This window comes from Pteropus medius, unplaced genomic scaffold (genome assembly GCF_902729225.1).
Source record: "Pteropus medius unplaced genomic scaffold, Ma_sr-lr_union100, whole genome shotgun sequence".
Taxonomy (NCBI): domain Eukaryota; kingdom Metazoa; phylum Chordata; class Mammalia; order Chiroptera; family Pteropodidae; genus Pteropus; species Pteropus medius.
In genome coordinates this window covers 1-15826 of record NW_024347865.1, presented here as the reverse complement: position 1 = coordinate 15826, position 15826 = coordinate 1, and the positions used below count along the sequence as shown (strand labels likewise).

The 15826-nt window shown below is 39.8% G+C and overlaps 1 long non-coding RNA gene across 1 annotated transcript; it reads left to right on the top strand.

Moving 5' to 3' along the window:
- Positions 1 to 7858: 7858 nt before the first annotated feature.
- LOC120615737 (uncharacterized) lies at positions 7859 to 15826 on the top strand. The gene is made up of 3 exons (XR_005656351.1): positions 7859 to 8028; positions 13988 to 14038; positions 15750 to 15826. It is a non-coding gene; the product is annotated as an uncharacterized LOC120615737 (long non-coding RNA).

The window sequence follows — 15826 nt, the reverse complement described above, 5'->3', positions numbered from 1 at the left end:
ATACTGGCTATTATCATTACTGTTTTTTATGAAGTTACTTTATATCAATATTATATCTCCTCTCTCCCCTTTTTAAATTTGGCCTTGACTTTCATTTAATGTGTTTCTAATATTACCATACCAGCTTCTTGTTCTTCTTATCTGATATGTCTCTTATTTTCAGCTTCTTTGCCATTGTCTTAAGTGATTTTTTTAAAACAGTACATAACTGGATTTTGTTTTTTAAGGAAGTCCAAAAGTAACTATCTTCTAATAGGATACTCTAATCCACTTACATTTAATGTGATTATTGATGTTTAATGTACTTCAGCCCCTTATTTTACATTTATCTTATGTTTTCTATTTATCATGTTTATTTGTTGTACATTGAGCCAGGACTTTTTATTCTTATTCTCAATTTGCTCCATCTTTTCTTCAGTATGTTAATTTAAAGACAAATGTTAATAAAGTGTGGTCAAATTAATTTAAGATTATTGTTTGGTGTTTATCAATTAGTTGGTACTGGTTATCATTTTGTCTTTTTGCCTTTATTTTGTCTTTTTATTACTAAAATCATCCATATTACTTAGACAAATATTGTGAAGTATGAAAATATCAAGAAATAGGAAAATAATTGCTTTATATTCTACACGTTCCAAATTTTCACTATGATCTACCCAGTAGGTTTGTTTAATATAGAAATTCATGTCTTTCAGCTCTGGGAAATTGTTTTATATTTTCTTGAATAATAGTCTTCTGTTATTTTTCTTTCTTTCTTTCTTTCTAAAATTCCTCAAACTCTTTTTCATCTCCTTTCTTGCAAATTGTCACCACTTTATACCTAATCCTTCTATTGAATTTTCATGTTGGATACCATTATTTTCATTTCTTAAAGCTCTTTCTTATTCTCTGAGGGTTCTTTTTTATTGCAACTATTCTTGTTTCATCTTTTCAAAGATACAAATGAAAAGTATTTCTAAGAGTTCTACTTATTCCCAGATATTATTTTAGGACAGTTATGAAATCTCCCTAACACTGTTAAGGGTGGAAAATTTTCAAGTGAGCAAACTAGCTAAGTCAGCTACAGGGAAGAAATATCTTTAGATATCAGAAGTTGTCCTACTTGCTTGTGTGTGGTTTAGGAAGTGTATTGTATAAAATATGTAGATGGCCAATGTCTGCTTCTGTAATCCATTTACTTGTTAATTAAGGGTGTTGTTCCGGGCAAAGATATGCTAAAAGCCAACTTCCACTTCTGTAATCTGCTGGCTCGTTCAGAAGACCACCAGGATATGGTCTTGAGCTTTATCAGCTGCCTGCTCTGAAAGCTCGGGGCTGATCTCCTCTAGCCCTGCGTGGTAGAGAGTCAGTCGCCGGCGGGCTAAAAAAGGCTCATAATTAATGTCAATTGGCTCCGTGGGTCTCAGAATCGTTCACGCCATAACAACACTAAACAGTATCACTATTGTGAATCTACTGAGGCTGTGAATTTAACCGAAGCTGTAATTCTCCTACCTGAAAGATAAAATTTTGAGGTTAGTTTTAGATCATTTTATCCTTGAGGCTATGAGAAATAAGACATTCTTTTAGTGAAGTAATAAAAAGTCCCTGATTCCCCAACAAGTGGCTTGAGCAAATATTTTAGGACTTTCAGCTTGTCATTTTTTTTTTTAAGCTCCCCATCAGTATAGAAGCAACCAACAGGCCCTGTAGTCCTAAAGGCAGTGAAAATCCAGTTGGCACTGAAAGATGGGGCACTAATAGCAGTAAAACAGTTAAATAATGACCTCTGGTCATCTGGAATGAGTGTCCATTGAAAGCTGTGGGGCAAGTGGCCTCTGGCATTCAAGAGCAAGGAGCATGTGCATTTCCAATCTGAGTCTAGTGCATGAGTGTTAAGGATAGGAACCAACATAAGACAGTGAACAGATTGTTCGTGGAAGTCAACGGTAGCAAAGACAGCTGTCTGGCAATAAGAGAAGAGTCTGGGATGGAGGGAACGAAAAACGGTGGATAGGTGCCACGTCCAGCAAGTGGTAAATCCTGCCATGTCCAGCGCAACCCTAGAAAATAATCCTGAGTGGGAATGGTGAGAGATTGAGAAAAGAAAGAAGACAGAAAACTGGGATCAGGAGGCCCACTATCCGCTGATGATGGAGTAGAGAGCAGATTTTATTTTTGCAAGTTGCTTTCATACAAGAGCATACATTTGCTGGCTAAAATGAGATTATCCCCATCCAACCTCCACATCCTACTATAATCATTTGCATTTCCATAGGGTAACTCCCACCCTACACACCCTGCTATAATCGTTTGCATTTCAACATCTGCATTGTTCTCCAGTCAGTTCCTACTTCCCATTCTTAGGAGGATTTGTGAAGGTGAGGCAACTCTTGGTTGGCTTCACAGATTGCAAGGACCTAGTCAGTTTACAACCTGCTCTCCATAGATGGGTGAGTAGATAGATGGATGATGGATGGATGGATGGATGGATGGATGGATGGATGGATGGATGGATGGAAAGAAGTGTGGGTGGGTAGGTGGGTGGGTGGGTAGATGGATTGATAGATAGAAAGAAGGGTGTCTATGAGACATGTCTGCAAGAGACTCTTAGAAATAACTGAAGAAATTTTGAGGGTCTGATTTTCAGCATGAAAGCCCCTGCAGTTTTAAGCTGTAATAACATGGTCATTAAATAAATAAATAGATAGATAGATAGATAGATAGATAGATAGATAGATAGATAGATAGATAGTTATAATCTCATTTTGTCATCACAGGCAAAAGGCTAGGGACATTTGGTTTAGTTTATACTTGTGTGCTCTACTAAGTAGTGTGAGGGTGGTAGATGGCCAGCAATGGCTTCTGGTTCTTTTTTGAGTACTTTTAATAAATACCACATCATCATACTCTTGAGGGACCAGAGAACAATAGGGTGCAGAGCTGGGTTCTCAGACTTGAGCATGCATCAGAATCACCTGTTGGTGAATCACAGAATCACAACTTGCTGGGCCCACCCCAGAGGCTCATCAAATCTGGGGCAGGGCTCGAGAACCTGAATTTCTAACAAGTTCCCGGGGATGCCGATGCTGCTGGTCGGGTGACCATTATCTTGAGAACTACTGATCTAGAAAAACATGGACATTGATACTTCTGTGTAATTTTGAAGATTTGAAATGTAAAGAAGTTTCAAGAATATCTTAACCAATTTATTTTTCACTTCTATTTTCTTTTTAATCCAATCAAAAGAATGATATGATTTAAAAAATTATTTCTAAATAAATTTACAATATCTCATTCAATAAGAATAAAATAAAAGTTCTAAAGAATAAGAAAGCATTGAATCATAACTGTTAGAGTTCGTGGTACATAAAATAATGGTGTACATTAAAATTGATGATGCCTTAGATTTGATTAAATATGATATGAATAGAGAAGGAAGGTGCTAACTCCATCTTAGGGGGAGGGAAGGAGACCCAGAGTGGGGATCTGTGGGATCTACCTTAAGGATTAAGGAAGGATATACAAAAGAATGCACACTTGAAGAGCTTGGCCAGGGGCAGAGCAGTGGAGAAAAGGGGGCAATTCCAGGCAGAGGGGGCCACACATGCAAAGTCCTGGAGGCTGGAAAAGGCAAGAAGCTAAGGGCAGGTGGGCAGCCTGAGGGAGAAAGGTGGGAGATGAAGCTTGAGAGGTGGACTGGGGTCAGATCGGGTGGACTTTATGTGTCTACTAAGCTCATTTAGCCTGCGAAGTATCCATGAGGCTGTGAGATGGGTGTGATGCACTCAGATTCATGTTTCAGAAAGCTCTTCTGACTGTAGAGTGGGAGGATGGAAAAGAAAGACACCAGTTAGGAGACTGTCGAAATTACCCCAGATCAGAGAAGTTGAATAATTTTCCCCTAAGTATCACAATACATTAAGAGGCAGAGCCAAGATTTGAACCTCCACAGTATGGCTCTAGAGTTAACATGCTGTAATAGTTCTGGCCTGACCATTAGGTGGCACCACCTGTCTTTCTTGATCAGCTCTTACCTCCAGCTATCACCCCAACCAGAGGACAACTAGGGAGAAAGAATAACAGTGCTACTTTGCTACAGAGAAAGGGAACATTAGAAGAAAGCTGGTTTGGGGGGAGAGAAAGAATTCAGTTTGGGACAAGTTGATTTTGAGGTGCTGTGATTTCAATATACATACCCTGGATCACAAGAGAGAGGGCTCTCCAACCCCTCAGTCAACGGATGTTAATTAAAACCATGGTAATAGATTAAATCACATAGGGAGAGATTGTAGAGTGAGAAAGGAGCCCTGAGTAAGTATTTGAAAATCAAGTAGTAGCGAAGTGGCTAGTAGAGAAGACAAGGCGAGAGTGGACAGAGAAATGGGAGGAAACGAGTAGAGTATGGAGTCATGGAGGGCAGAGAAAGAGACCAGACAGAATTAAGAATGGAAAATATTCACAAGATAGAGCGTTAATGAGGTTGATGGTATTCTTAACAAGAGTAGTTGCAGTGATGAGGATGATGGTGTGGCGGTGAACATGATGATGGCAATGAAGATGGTAGACGGGGTGCTAGTAGTGATGGTGGTGATATGGTGACATACGCTAGCTGCCAGTGCCCTCAACAAAAAAAAAAAAAAAAAAAAGAGGAGGAGGGGGAGGAGGAGAAGGAGGAAGAAAAAACTAGGAATTAACTCTTCTCTCGCTTACCACCCCCCACCCCACCTACTTCCAAGTCCTACAGATTCTTCTTTTTAATTCTTTCCCAATTGATCCAGCAATTCATTCATTTAGCAAAGATATTACGGGAAGCAGGGTAGCTAAGAAAGCTTTATGGGTTTACATTCTAGAAAGGAGAGACAAATAAACAAGACAATTACATATTTGGATAACATAATTACAGAAATAAAGAGGGTGATTGAGTGTAATTTGGCAGGACCTCCTTTAGCGGAGCGGTCGAGGAACAGTTTGGAATGAGTTTTGGATCGAGACATGAAAGACAAGAAGGAGGCAAACATGTGAATATTAAGGTAGAAAACATTCTAGGCAATGTGAAAGAATGTGCAAAGGCCCTGAGATAGAAAAGAACTTGATGTGCTCAAGGAACAGAAAAGACCACTGTTGTTTAGGCATAAGGAGCAAAGGGGGAGTCATAGCAGATGAAGTTTAAGGTATAGATGAGGAAAAATCATAGAAGGATTTATAGGCCACAGTAAGAAGTCTGGCTGCTTGGTTGAGAATGTTTTCAAGCAGGGTAAGAAAAGAAGCAGGGAAACCATACAGAAGATATTGCCGGAGCACATTACCTCTGCCTGGATGATCGTCCAGCCTGGGCCTCTGTATCCAACTGCCTCTGATCCATAAAGCATCCAGAACACTCTCCCAAAACAAAGCCAATCATATGACCACACTGCTTTAAAAACCTTGAGTAATTCAATTTTCTTCCAAACTCTTCTCCAACACAACTCAAAGAAAAGACAAAAAGTGTTAGGCGGAGGCTTCCTTACTTGAGAGACAAGAGAAAAATGACTTTAAGACTTTTTTTTTTTTTTTTTTGGTATATTATGAATGGAATCCCCGGTTATATTTTTGTGATACTTCAGTAAATGCTTTTTTGTTTATCATTTGGCTCTTGGACTTCTTGGATTGCTGGATGGTCAAAGAAGCACCACCTTGCCACAAATGAACCATGAGGTAGGTCAGCTTTATATATGAATTATAATTATTTAACTGTCTGGCTTCTCCACTAGACTCTAAGTTCTATGTAGGAAAGACTGTGTTAATTTTGTTCACTGTTGTATCCCTACAAGATAGTGCAGATTCTGTCACTTAATAATATTTGTCTTAATATTTGCTAGAGGAGAGAATGACTTCGAGGTCTTTTCTGTCAAATCCTACTAGGTTATACTTCTTTAACTGCCCGGATTGCCCCAAATAACCAAATTACATATCACCTCTTACCAGACTTTGAGACTCCAGTCAGATCTGGTGAGCGCCATCTTCTGGGGGAAAAATATCCCAAGATTTGTAAAAATGATTACTGCAGAAACTCCAGAAAGCCCAAAATTCTGACCTACCCCGCTCGAAAACCATAGGGCTATTTAAGGTTTATTTTGACTCCAAAATCACTTCGTGCTCCTCAAACAATGCTATGTAACTGAAAGGCATTCCTTTCCTAGAGTCAGTCGATTCTGTCATTCCAAAGGCAATCAACAATAGCTAGGAAAACCTACTATCAAGGAAACATGAAAACAGTGCAGAAAAAGTGTAGAATATAAACAAATAAAAAGCAGAACCAGTCAGTCGGGACCCTGAGCTGACACCGCCACATTTGCCTGGCCTTGAGCTGTTGGTTTGGCTCCAACCTGTCTGCTTCCAAGTGCCTGGCACCCACCTGACTCTAGCCCTGCCTGGCCCGATGCCCCCACCGCACTCACCCCTGCTGCAGCACAGGACCCCAGGACTGCAGAGATGAGAGCCTGCAAGGCTCCTGGGTAAAACTACACTTTAGCAATAATGGCAGAGGGAACAGTGTTCCAGCCTCAGTTTCTATTTATAAGGGTGACATGGAAAAGAATATTGCTGGATGCACAGCTGAATGTGGACGCAGCAAACAAGAGTCCTCACTGTGACAGTCCTCCTTGCCCACAGACCCCACAAGATACTAATAGAGCTTCTAAAACAGATAGATATCCATAGCATTGGAGAAAAAAGCAGATCTCTGAGGAAGATTATATTGAGAGAAAGAAGTCAAAAGCATCTTAAAGAAAAACTCAGACTGGATATGGAATTGCCCCCTACACACACACACACACACACAGGGGTGTTCCTGTTCAAGCACCCGAAGAGCATCCGCCACACTCAGCATGAGGAACATGAGTGTCATGAAGAATTTATAGCAGAGCTTGCAACACAGCCCGCTGAAGAGCTGTCTTGGTCCTTGGCTGCAGAATCACTTGTGTTTATTTGTTCTGCAGGTGCTGCGTTCCTAATTTAGTGAGATGAAAGGCTTGGCACCAAAACCATGCTAAACTATAATCATACCTTTTGGATCCATTAATAAACATGTCATATTAATATCCACTGTAATAATTTGGTAGTAAATTTTTTTTGGATGTTATAAGTATCTAAGTATAATTTTACCATGCTAGTCATGACGTATATAGTATTTCAACCAAAATTATCTGTAACCTTAATCAGTTAAAACACTTCATATTTCAAAAGAATGAATAATGTTGATATTAAAATGACTACATAAGGGTTTATCCCAAATCAATATCATGGCCTTATATTCCTACACTCTTGTAGGACATACAGTAAATGGGTGTAGGTTGCCTACGAAAGACTCACTTTACTGCTAGTTGTTCTTAGTGATATTGTAAATACAATCCAGGGTACAATGCAGGCCCCCTGTACATAGCAGACACTTGCCTGCTTGGTGTTGCAGGGTGACAACTGTTAGTGACCACCTTGGATGATGAGGCTGACACCTGCTGCGCATCTTCCTTGTTTCCCACTCTAGATTGCTGAATTCAGGCTCATCATCCATGTTCAATTTTGACGTGTTCTTAGAATCAGCTTCATTCTAAGCAAATCTGCATCTACTTTAAAAGACTGGAAATAGGAAAAATAAATCTTTGACAAATCAACTGTATTTACATGTGCTTTGAAACAAAACGTCATAAAAGTTTTTTATTAAACCAAGTATATTCCCCACTGTCGAGTTTTTTATTTTTTCTGCAGCATGATTTTTTGATATACTGTTTATATGCTACTATGTATTTGTTTCACTTTTCCACACTAAATTCAGTCCTGTTAAAATAAGTGTAACATTTTAATTTTTAGAAAAAGCAGAACCATGGTCTGATGGTGAAAGATAAGAAGTTCACTTTTCTGAGAACCATTTCTTAAGTCAGCAGACCTAAGGCACTTATATCAATTCTCATAAGATTTCCTTGAGCTAGGAAAAGCACAGTAGAGACCTTCAAGAACTGGCTAACAAGGGTTACCGACACGCAAGAATGCGAGAGCCATCACTTCTTCCAGGTATGTGTAACCTTGACAATCACCGTTCCTTGACCTGCTCCCTATCATGAACTACTTGGTTCAACGACTGGCTGTCTTTTCCTTCTCTTTCCTCTGCTCTGCTTTGAACACTCTTTTCTTTTCCTCTTGGACATGGTTTCCTTCCTTACCACCCTATTCAGACTATACTCTCAAATATCCCTAAAATTTTCCATATGGTCCAATCCGATGAGTTGTTCATCTTCTTCACATGTTTTGTTTTCTTATTAATATCCTCTCCTCCGTGATAACTTCTGTGACCTAGGTCTACCCTGACTTTTCTCTGCCTCTTTTGCTATTTTCTCCCTCATCCACTCCTTTTCTTGTAACAAGAATATTATTAATAATAACAACCAACATTTCTGAGAACTCGCTATGTACCTTATATGTATTAACCCATTTAATCCTCATAATAGGCCCCTGAGGTAAGTACTATTATTATACCCATCTTACAATTTAGAAAACTGGAGCCAGAGAGATTGTGTTATATATTCAAAGTCACGCAGCTTTTAAAAGGCAGAGCCAGGGTTCAACCCAAGTCACCTGGCTCCAGATCTTTGCTATAATGCTCTTTCCACAGGATTCTGCCTGGGGTCTTCTCTTTTTCTACACCCTCTCCCTTGAGAGATCTAATGATTCCATGGCTTCAACCACCACTTCTATGCAGATGGTTCTCCAACTCTGAAATACACTTGATCCTTCTGGTTCCAGATTAAATAACTATCAACGGCCACAATATTGACCAAAGCTTACATTTATCAAGCATCCACTTTAGCCTGGCATCAAGCTAAAATTGTTTTGCACTCATTATCACACAGCATCTCCACATTACAGATGGAAAATGGCATCACGAAGAGGTTATGTGACTTACTCAAAGTCTCACACTTATTTAGTTGCACAGGGAGCGATACAACATAAATTCTATCAAAATAATAGAAGCTACTTGAAGGCAAAGGCCATGTCCCCTCACCTTTGCATCCCCTTTCATGACATCTTACATAGAAGAGGTGTCCAGTATATATCTGTGGAATCAAATTTAAGTGACCGCTGGAGTGATGTGAAATCCCACATCACCCTAGCAGCATGGAGGAGGAGAAGGAGGAGGAGGTGGATAGTGGACGGTGGCGTTGGGTGTTGTTCCTCAGTTCTTCCCCGCCAATGCAGCAAAGAATTACAGGTTGGTGAGATTTAGAAAAAGTAAGATTTATTGAAAGTACATTTTAGAAGGAGACCAGCTGCTAAGGAAGGCTGCAGCCCTGTGGAATTCAGAAGGTAAAGAGATAAAATAGTCTGCCCCAAAGGGAGGGGCAGGTTTCCAGCCTGGAGAGCTGTAACCACACAGAAATAGGAGTCTGTTTATATTTGGGCTATGAGAGGAGGTCCTAGATGGTCCATTTGTGAGGTCACCTTAACGGACAGTTGGCTGCTATATAACTTTTTGTCTACTGCATATGTGCTTACCCAGAATTGAGTCTGTTATAATTAGATTCATGAACTTCCAGGCATAGTCATGCTATTATAATGATGGTATAATGAGGCTGAAGTTATAGGCAGCACTTTCTGCACATACGTTTATAGCTGGTTTAGCCAGCAGCTTTTATGGGCTTTATGCTCTAGGATTTGGGGTAATTTATAACCCTAAAAGGGAGTTATTTCTGGGAGATGACTAAGGAAGGCCTTCAAGGGAAGTTTCTGTGGTTACAGAGCTGGGCCTTCGCTCCTGTTGCTCATGCCTGACTACCTAACAAGTGAGAGTGTGTAACTATTTTTATTAAATTTATGAGGGTGACATTGGTTAATAAAATTACATAGATTTCAAGAGTAAAAGTCAATAATACATCATCTGTATATTTCATTGTGTGTTCACCACCCAAAGTCAAATCTTCCATCACCATATGTTTAATCACCTTCCTCTCTGGTAACCACGGAACTGTTGTCCCTATCCATGAGTCTCTGTCTAATTCATTTGTTGCTTTCAGTTGTATATCCCATACATGAGTGAAATCATATTAATGTAGGGAGGAGGCAAGAGAATTAAAATGTTAATAAAGCTACATTAAGAGACTGCAATGCGCTGATCAGCCCAGCAGCCAGGCCAGGAGGACTGTCCTTCAGAACAAAGGATGATTTCTGCTGGAATTGCTAACAACCCATTCCCCATACCTGTGAAGGGGAAACAAGAACAAAGAGCCATTCCCTATGGCTAAAACCATGGGGAACCAGGGGAGTAAAGGCTGGGAACTGCCAGCAGGCCTTTTGCTCCACATATTCTTACCTTTTTACGGCTACACACTCTTCCCCTTCTCCACTGTATATCCATATCAAAGGAAACAGGAACTAAAGAATGACATATACTGAATTCTCTGAACACTCAGGGTCCCTCTTGGTGCCTTTACTCTCTCTCTGTTTCTCTCACGTCTCTTACTCTCTGCCTCTGAGAGGAAACCATAGTCTGTGGGATGTTACCCTTTTCTAATAAACTTCCCTTTTGACTCCAACTTTGGCGTGTGTGTTGAATTCTTTCTACACTCTCCGCCAAAGGACCCTCTTCTTCTCTCAGTGCAAGGCTTGGTCTCCCCCCTATTTGGGGAAATTTGCCTTGTCCTGCGTCAATATGATTCTTAACTTTTTCTATCTGACTTATTTCACTTAGCATGATTCTCTCAAGATCCATCCATGTTGTCGCAAATGGCAGTATTTCACTTTTCTTATGGCCGAGTATACATTGTGTATATACATTTACCTGTAAAGATATATGCACCCCGATGTTCATTGTCACATTATACATGGTGGCCAAGATATGGAAACAACCAAAATGTCCTTCAATAATGATCAGATAAAGAAGATGTGGTATATATACAAGAGAGTGTGCAATTTAAATGAGAGAAGCCCAAACAAGATGTTTCCTGCTTCGGGGCAACTGGAAGGAGAGTCCTGGACACATCTGAGATGGATTATTTGTGAATTTCAGTTGTCCATGAACTCTCTGCCCTCGTTAATGGATGTAACAGGCAGTGTAATAGAATGAGCAACAGGTCAATAATTAGAATAGGATTCTCATGCAAATAAAATGGTAATAGCAGCAGCTAGCATTTATGGAGTGATCTCTGAGAGATAACTGTGCTTTATGCACTTCCTCTTTTAGTTCATCACCCCAAACCCAGGAGATAAGCAATGATGTTGTCACCACATTTCATATAAGGAAACCTAAAGAAGTTAAGCAACTTGCCCAAATTTGCACAACTGGTAGCTAAGCAAACTGAAACTGAGGAACTATTTCCTCCTCAACAAAAAGAGTCAGCAGGTAATTTCTAAAGTCTCTTAGAACCTGTGGTTCCAGCATGCTGATGACTCATAATACTGAGCACGGGGTTGCTGGCTGGGCTGGAAGGAGACCCTGAAGACTAACCTTGAGGAAATGTTACAGTACCCAGATGGCTGAGTTTTAGGAACCGGAAAACACTTCAGCCATATGTTTTACTAGTTGGGAGCTGGTTCTGGGCCATGATCATTGACAAACGGTGTGGAAGCATTTCACTATGAACAACCAATAAGGCTCTTTTATTATGCACTGGTTGAAATTTAGCTCTGGTGACTAGTAACCTTATTTGCAATTTTGGTTACTCCCTAAGAAAGTGGGCCCTGCCAATGAATGGATAAAGAAAGTGTGGTATATACATACAATGGAATCTTTCCTCTACTGCCATTTGTGACAACATGGATGAACCTAGAGGATACAATGCTAAGTGAAATAAGCCAGACCAGAAGGACAAACACTGCATGATTCCACTTAGATAGAAGTATTTAAAGTAGTCAAACTCATAAAAGCAGAAAATAAAGTGTGGGTGCCGGGGATGGAGGAGGGGGAAATGAGGAGTTGTTTTTCTATGGGTATAAAGTTTGTATTACACAAGATGAATAAGTTTTAGAGATGCACTGTAAAACATAGCACCTATAGTTAACAATACAGCATTGTGCACTTCAAAATATGTTAAAAGGTTAGATTTCATGGTAAGTATTCTTACCAAAAGAAAAAAGAAAAACACAAAAGAACATAAGGAAATCTTTGTAAGCATCGGATATGTTTTAGTACCTTGATTGCGGTGATGGTATCATGGGTATATGGCATATGCATATGTCCAAACTCATGAAGATGTATATGTTAAATGTGTGTAATTTTTTGTATATCAATTATACCTAAACAAAGATTTTAAAAAGTGGGTCCCAGTAATGTTATCAGAGAGTGGGGTCCTCTCCTGGCACGTTGTCCATGTTCTTGATGTCTCGAACAAAAAAATTGAGCAAGACACCGAAATATAGTAGAAAATAAAAGTTTTATTAGAAAGGAAAGTCCGCTTCCAGAAGTGAAAGCGGGCTTGAGCAAGAGAAGCGGGGCTTAAAAGGCCTGGTAACAAAGACTTCGGGGTTTTTATCCCTTTTTTGCTGTGAGTGGTTACTTACCTTAGAGGAGTAGGCTTCTTGATTGACAACTAAGATTGACAGGACACAGTGATTCACCATTTTGCTTTCTGCACATGTTTGTTCCCAGAATTCAGTTCGTTATAATGATATTAATGAACTTCCAGGCATATGCATCATATTATAATGAAGGTATAATGAGACTCAGGTGAGTTGAAGGTCCTTGGGATCTTCACTGTGCAGGTGCGAGTGACTGGCTTAAACTGGTACCTAAATCTCTGCCTACTGGTTTCTTTGTGTGAGTTAAAAAAAAAAAATGCCTTCTGGCTTGCTTAATTGTGGGCATACTAGGGCAGACCCCTTCTAGGATAGGATGACCTCAGTGACTTTGCAGGCAGACCCAAAACCCCCTTACTAATCTGCCTACTTCTTTTCTAAGAGCCATGAACCCCTTTATTATCAGTGTGGATGCTGAGGGACAGGAGGTCTCTTCTTCTGTATCTGCTTCCTGCTGAGAATGGCCGTAGTCCTTGCCTATAGGGATTTCATGGAGCTCTTTACCTTTCTGCCTCAGTCAGGGTGGGATCTTGGGTTTCCTGCTGAAATGCCACCTCAGTCCCTAGACAAGGAAACAGAAGATACAAATTTGTTATTTAAATCATACATCTATTCATTTCTGTTATTGATTTGCCTATTAAGTGAGTAAAGGGAAACAGGCTTGGTTAATACGTTTCTTAAAGAGTAAAAAGAAAGACTTTTGGCTTAAAGTGTCTCCCCTTCGCCCTTTACCCCTGCCTGGCTGTCACCACACACACACACACACACACACACACACACACACACACACACACACACACACACACACACACACACACACACATTAAGCACAATGGGCTGATGACCCTTATCAATAGCCAGAGGATCTGAGTTACCAGGGCAATTATCAAGATTTGAGGGAGAGAGCCTTTTTTCCAAAGAAAGGAGGGAAGAAAACTTAACTAGGTTTACTAAAAAGATTAGCTCTGCAAGAGATGTCCCATTTCATTTCCTGCTAAAAGATTAAGAATTTTACAAGTGATGTTCCATCTGAGTAATGTAAGGATCTCTGCCAAGTGGGGTGATGGGCAGAGACAACAGTAGACTAGTTGGTGAGCAGGGATAAACTCTTAATTCCTATGCAGCCTGACCGAGGTGTCCATGTTTGAAGAAAGCCCAAACTACCCCAGGCCCTGAGATCCCACGAAGGGACGGTAATGCCCAGCCAGTTCCCAGCCTCTCTAGCCCCAGCCGCTATCTAACTGCAACAATGTAAGAAACCACCCAGCTAATACCTTCCCAGATTTCTGAGCCACAGAAATCATAGTAAAATGAGAGATAATAAGAACATTGTTATTTTAAGCCACTACATTTTATGATAGTTTGCTTTGCAGTGGTAAAGAACCAATAAGTGTAGCCCTTGGAGAATTTCCCGGAATCTTTCCTCAACAGTTTCATGTCTCTCCTTTCTGCTTCTTTATTCCAGAGCTCTGCATTCTGCTGAGTTTGTCAGGAGTTGTGTTTCAGAAGGCCGAAGGTGAGTGCTCAAAGCCTGGCTCTTCTATAGCCAGAGACCAGGGAGGATGGGGACCAAGGATGAACCTGGAACCACCCAAATCCTCCAACAGGGTAGAGAAAAGGGGCTCGTTTTGGAAACAGAACTTGTTCAGATTTGCTCCTATGTTGTTTTTTTAATTGATCATTTCATCAAATTTGGATATCTTTTATCTTTTTATTTTACTGTTGTTTGGCTATTTGTTTGCTTTTAGTAACCACAATTTGCCCACTATGGAGATAAAACAGTGAATAAAACACACAAAGTCTCATGAAGTAAACATTCAAGTGGGGAGAGACAGCACTCTGGTAACCATTTCATTCTGATCATAAGTCAACAAAATATGAACATAATCATTTCAGGTTAGCTTACATCTCTTGGAAATTTCACTAAATTCTGATTCAGCAGGTCTAGGGTGGGGGCTGAGATTGTGCATTTCTAGCCAGAAGATTCATTCTGAGTAGCCAGGCTCAGCACAGTGCTCTCCCGTCTTGTTCCCAGCACTCACTCCCCAGCACTGCACCGTTCCCATGTCTCTCCACTAGACCCAAAGCTCGAGATATTTCCTCACCCCCATTCTTTCCATTCATTCCCAAGCGGGCTTAAATTAAGATATATAGTGTATCTCTGTCTAAATAAAGTTATACATAGATAAAACATACACCATTAACAGAATATACTTCCTGTGGTGCCCTTCAAATATAAATTTTTATAATCATAGCTAACACTTATTATGTGCCAGACACTGCCCAAAGCACTTTACGTGTATTAATTCACTTATTCTTCACAACCCATTTTACAGGTGAGGAAATTGCTGCACAGAGAGTTTAAGACACTTATGCAAAGACACACAGCTATTAAGTGGTGAAACCAGAATTGAACCCAGGGTCTCAAGTCTTAATCAACTTATTTCTCCTTTATAAATTCTGCAATGATCTTAAGAATAGCACAATTACATCGCAGTGAAATTTTTGTGTTAAAATTAATCTGTTTAATGCTAACCCTAATCCTTCATTGTGTGCAGGAATCTCACTTTTTTCTAGAACTTGGGTTTGGTATCTCCAATTTTTTTTAGATTTAAAAAAATTTTTTTTTTCAGTTAGAGTTGACATACAATAGTATATTAGTTTCAGGTGTACAACAGTGGTTAGACATTTATGAAATCTTGCAACACAACAACATAGATGGACCTAGAGAGTATTATGCTAAGTAAAATAAGTCAGACAGAAAAAGCCAAATACTGTATGAATTCACTTATATGTGGAATCTAAGAAACAAAATAAATGAACACACAAAACAGACACAAACTCATAGATACAGAGAACAAACTGATGGTCATCAGATGGGAGAGGGTTGGAGGGATGGGTAAAAAAGGTGAAAGGGATTGAGATGTACAAATTGCCAGATATAAAAATAGTCACAGGGATGTAAAGTACAGCATAGAGAATATAGTCAATAATATTATAATAATTGTGTATGTTGTCAGATGGGTATTAAACTTTTTGGTACTAAACTTATTTATAAGGTACATAAATGGTATCTCTAATTTTTTTATATATACTGAGATCTCAGAAAAGGAAAAAGGTGCAGCCTTCTTCAGCTTCTGAGAAGTCCTGTTTAGAGGCAAAGCAAAATGATAACAGCAGAGCTTCTGACCTTGGTGACATCTGACCTGCCTCTCTTTTCCTCACAGGTGCCTGTGCTCGGTGCCCCCAAAATTCTTTCTGCGTCAATAATACTCACTGTACCTGCAACCATGGATACACTTCT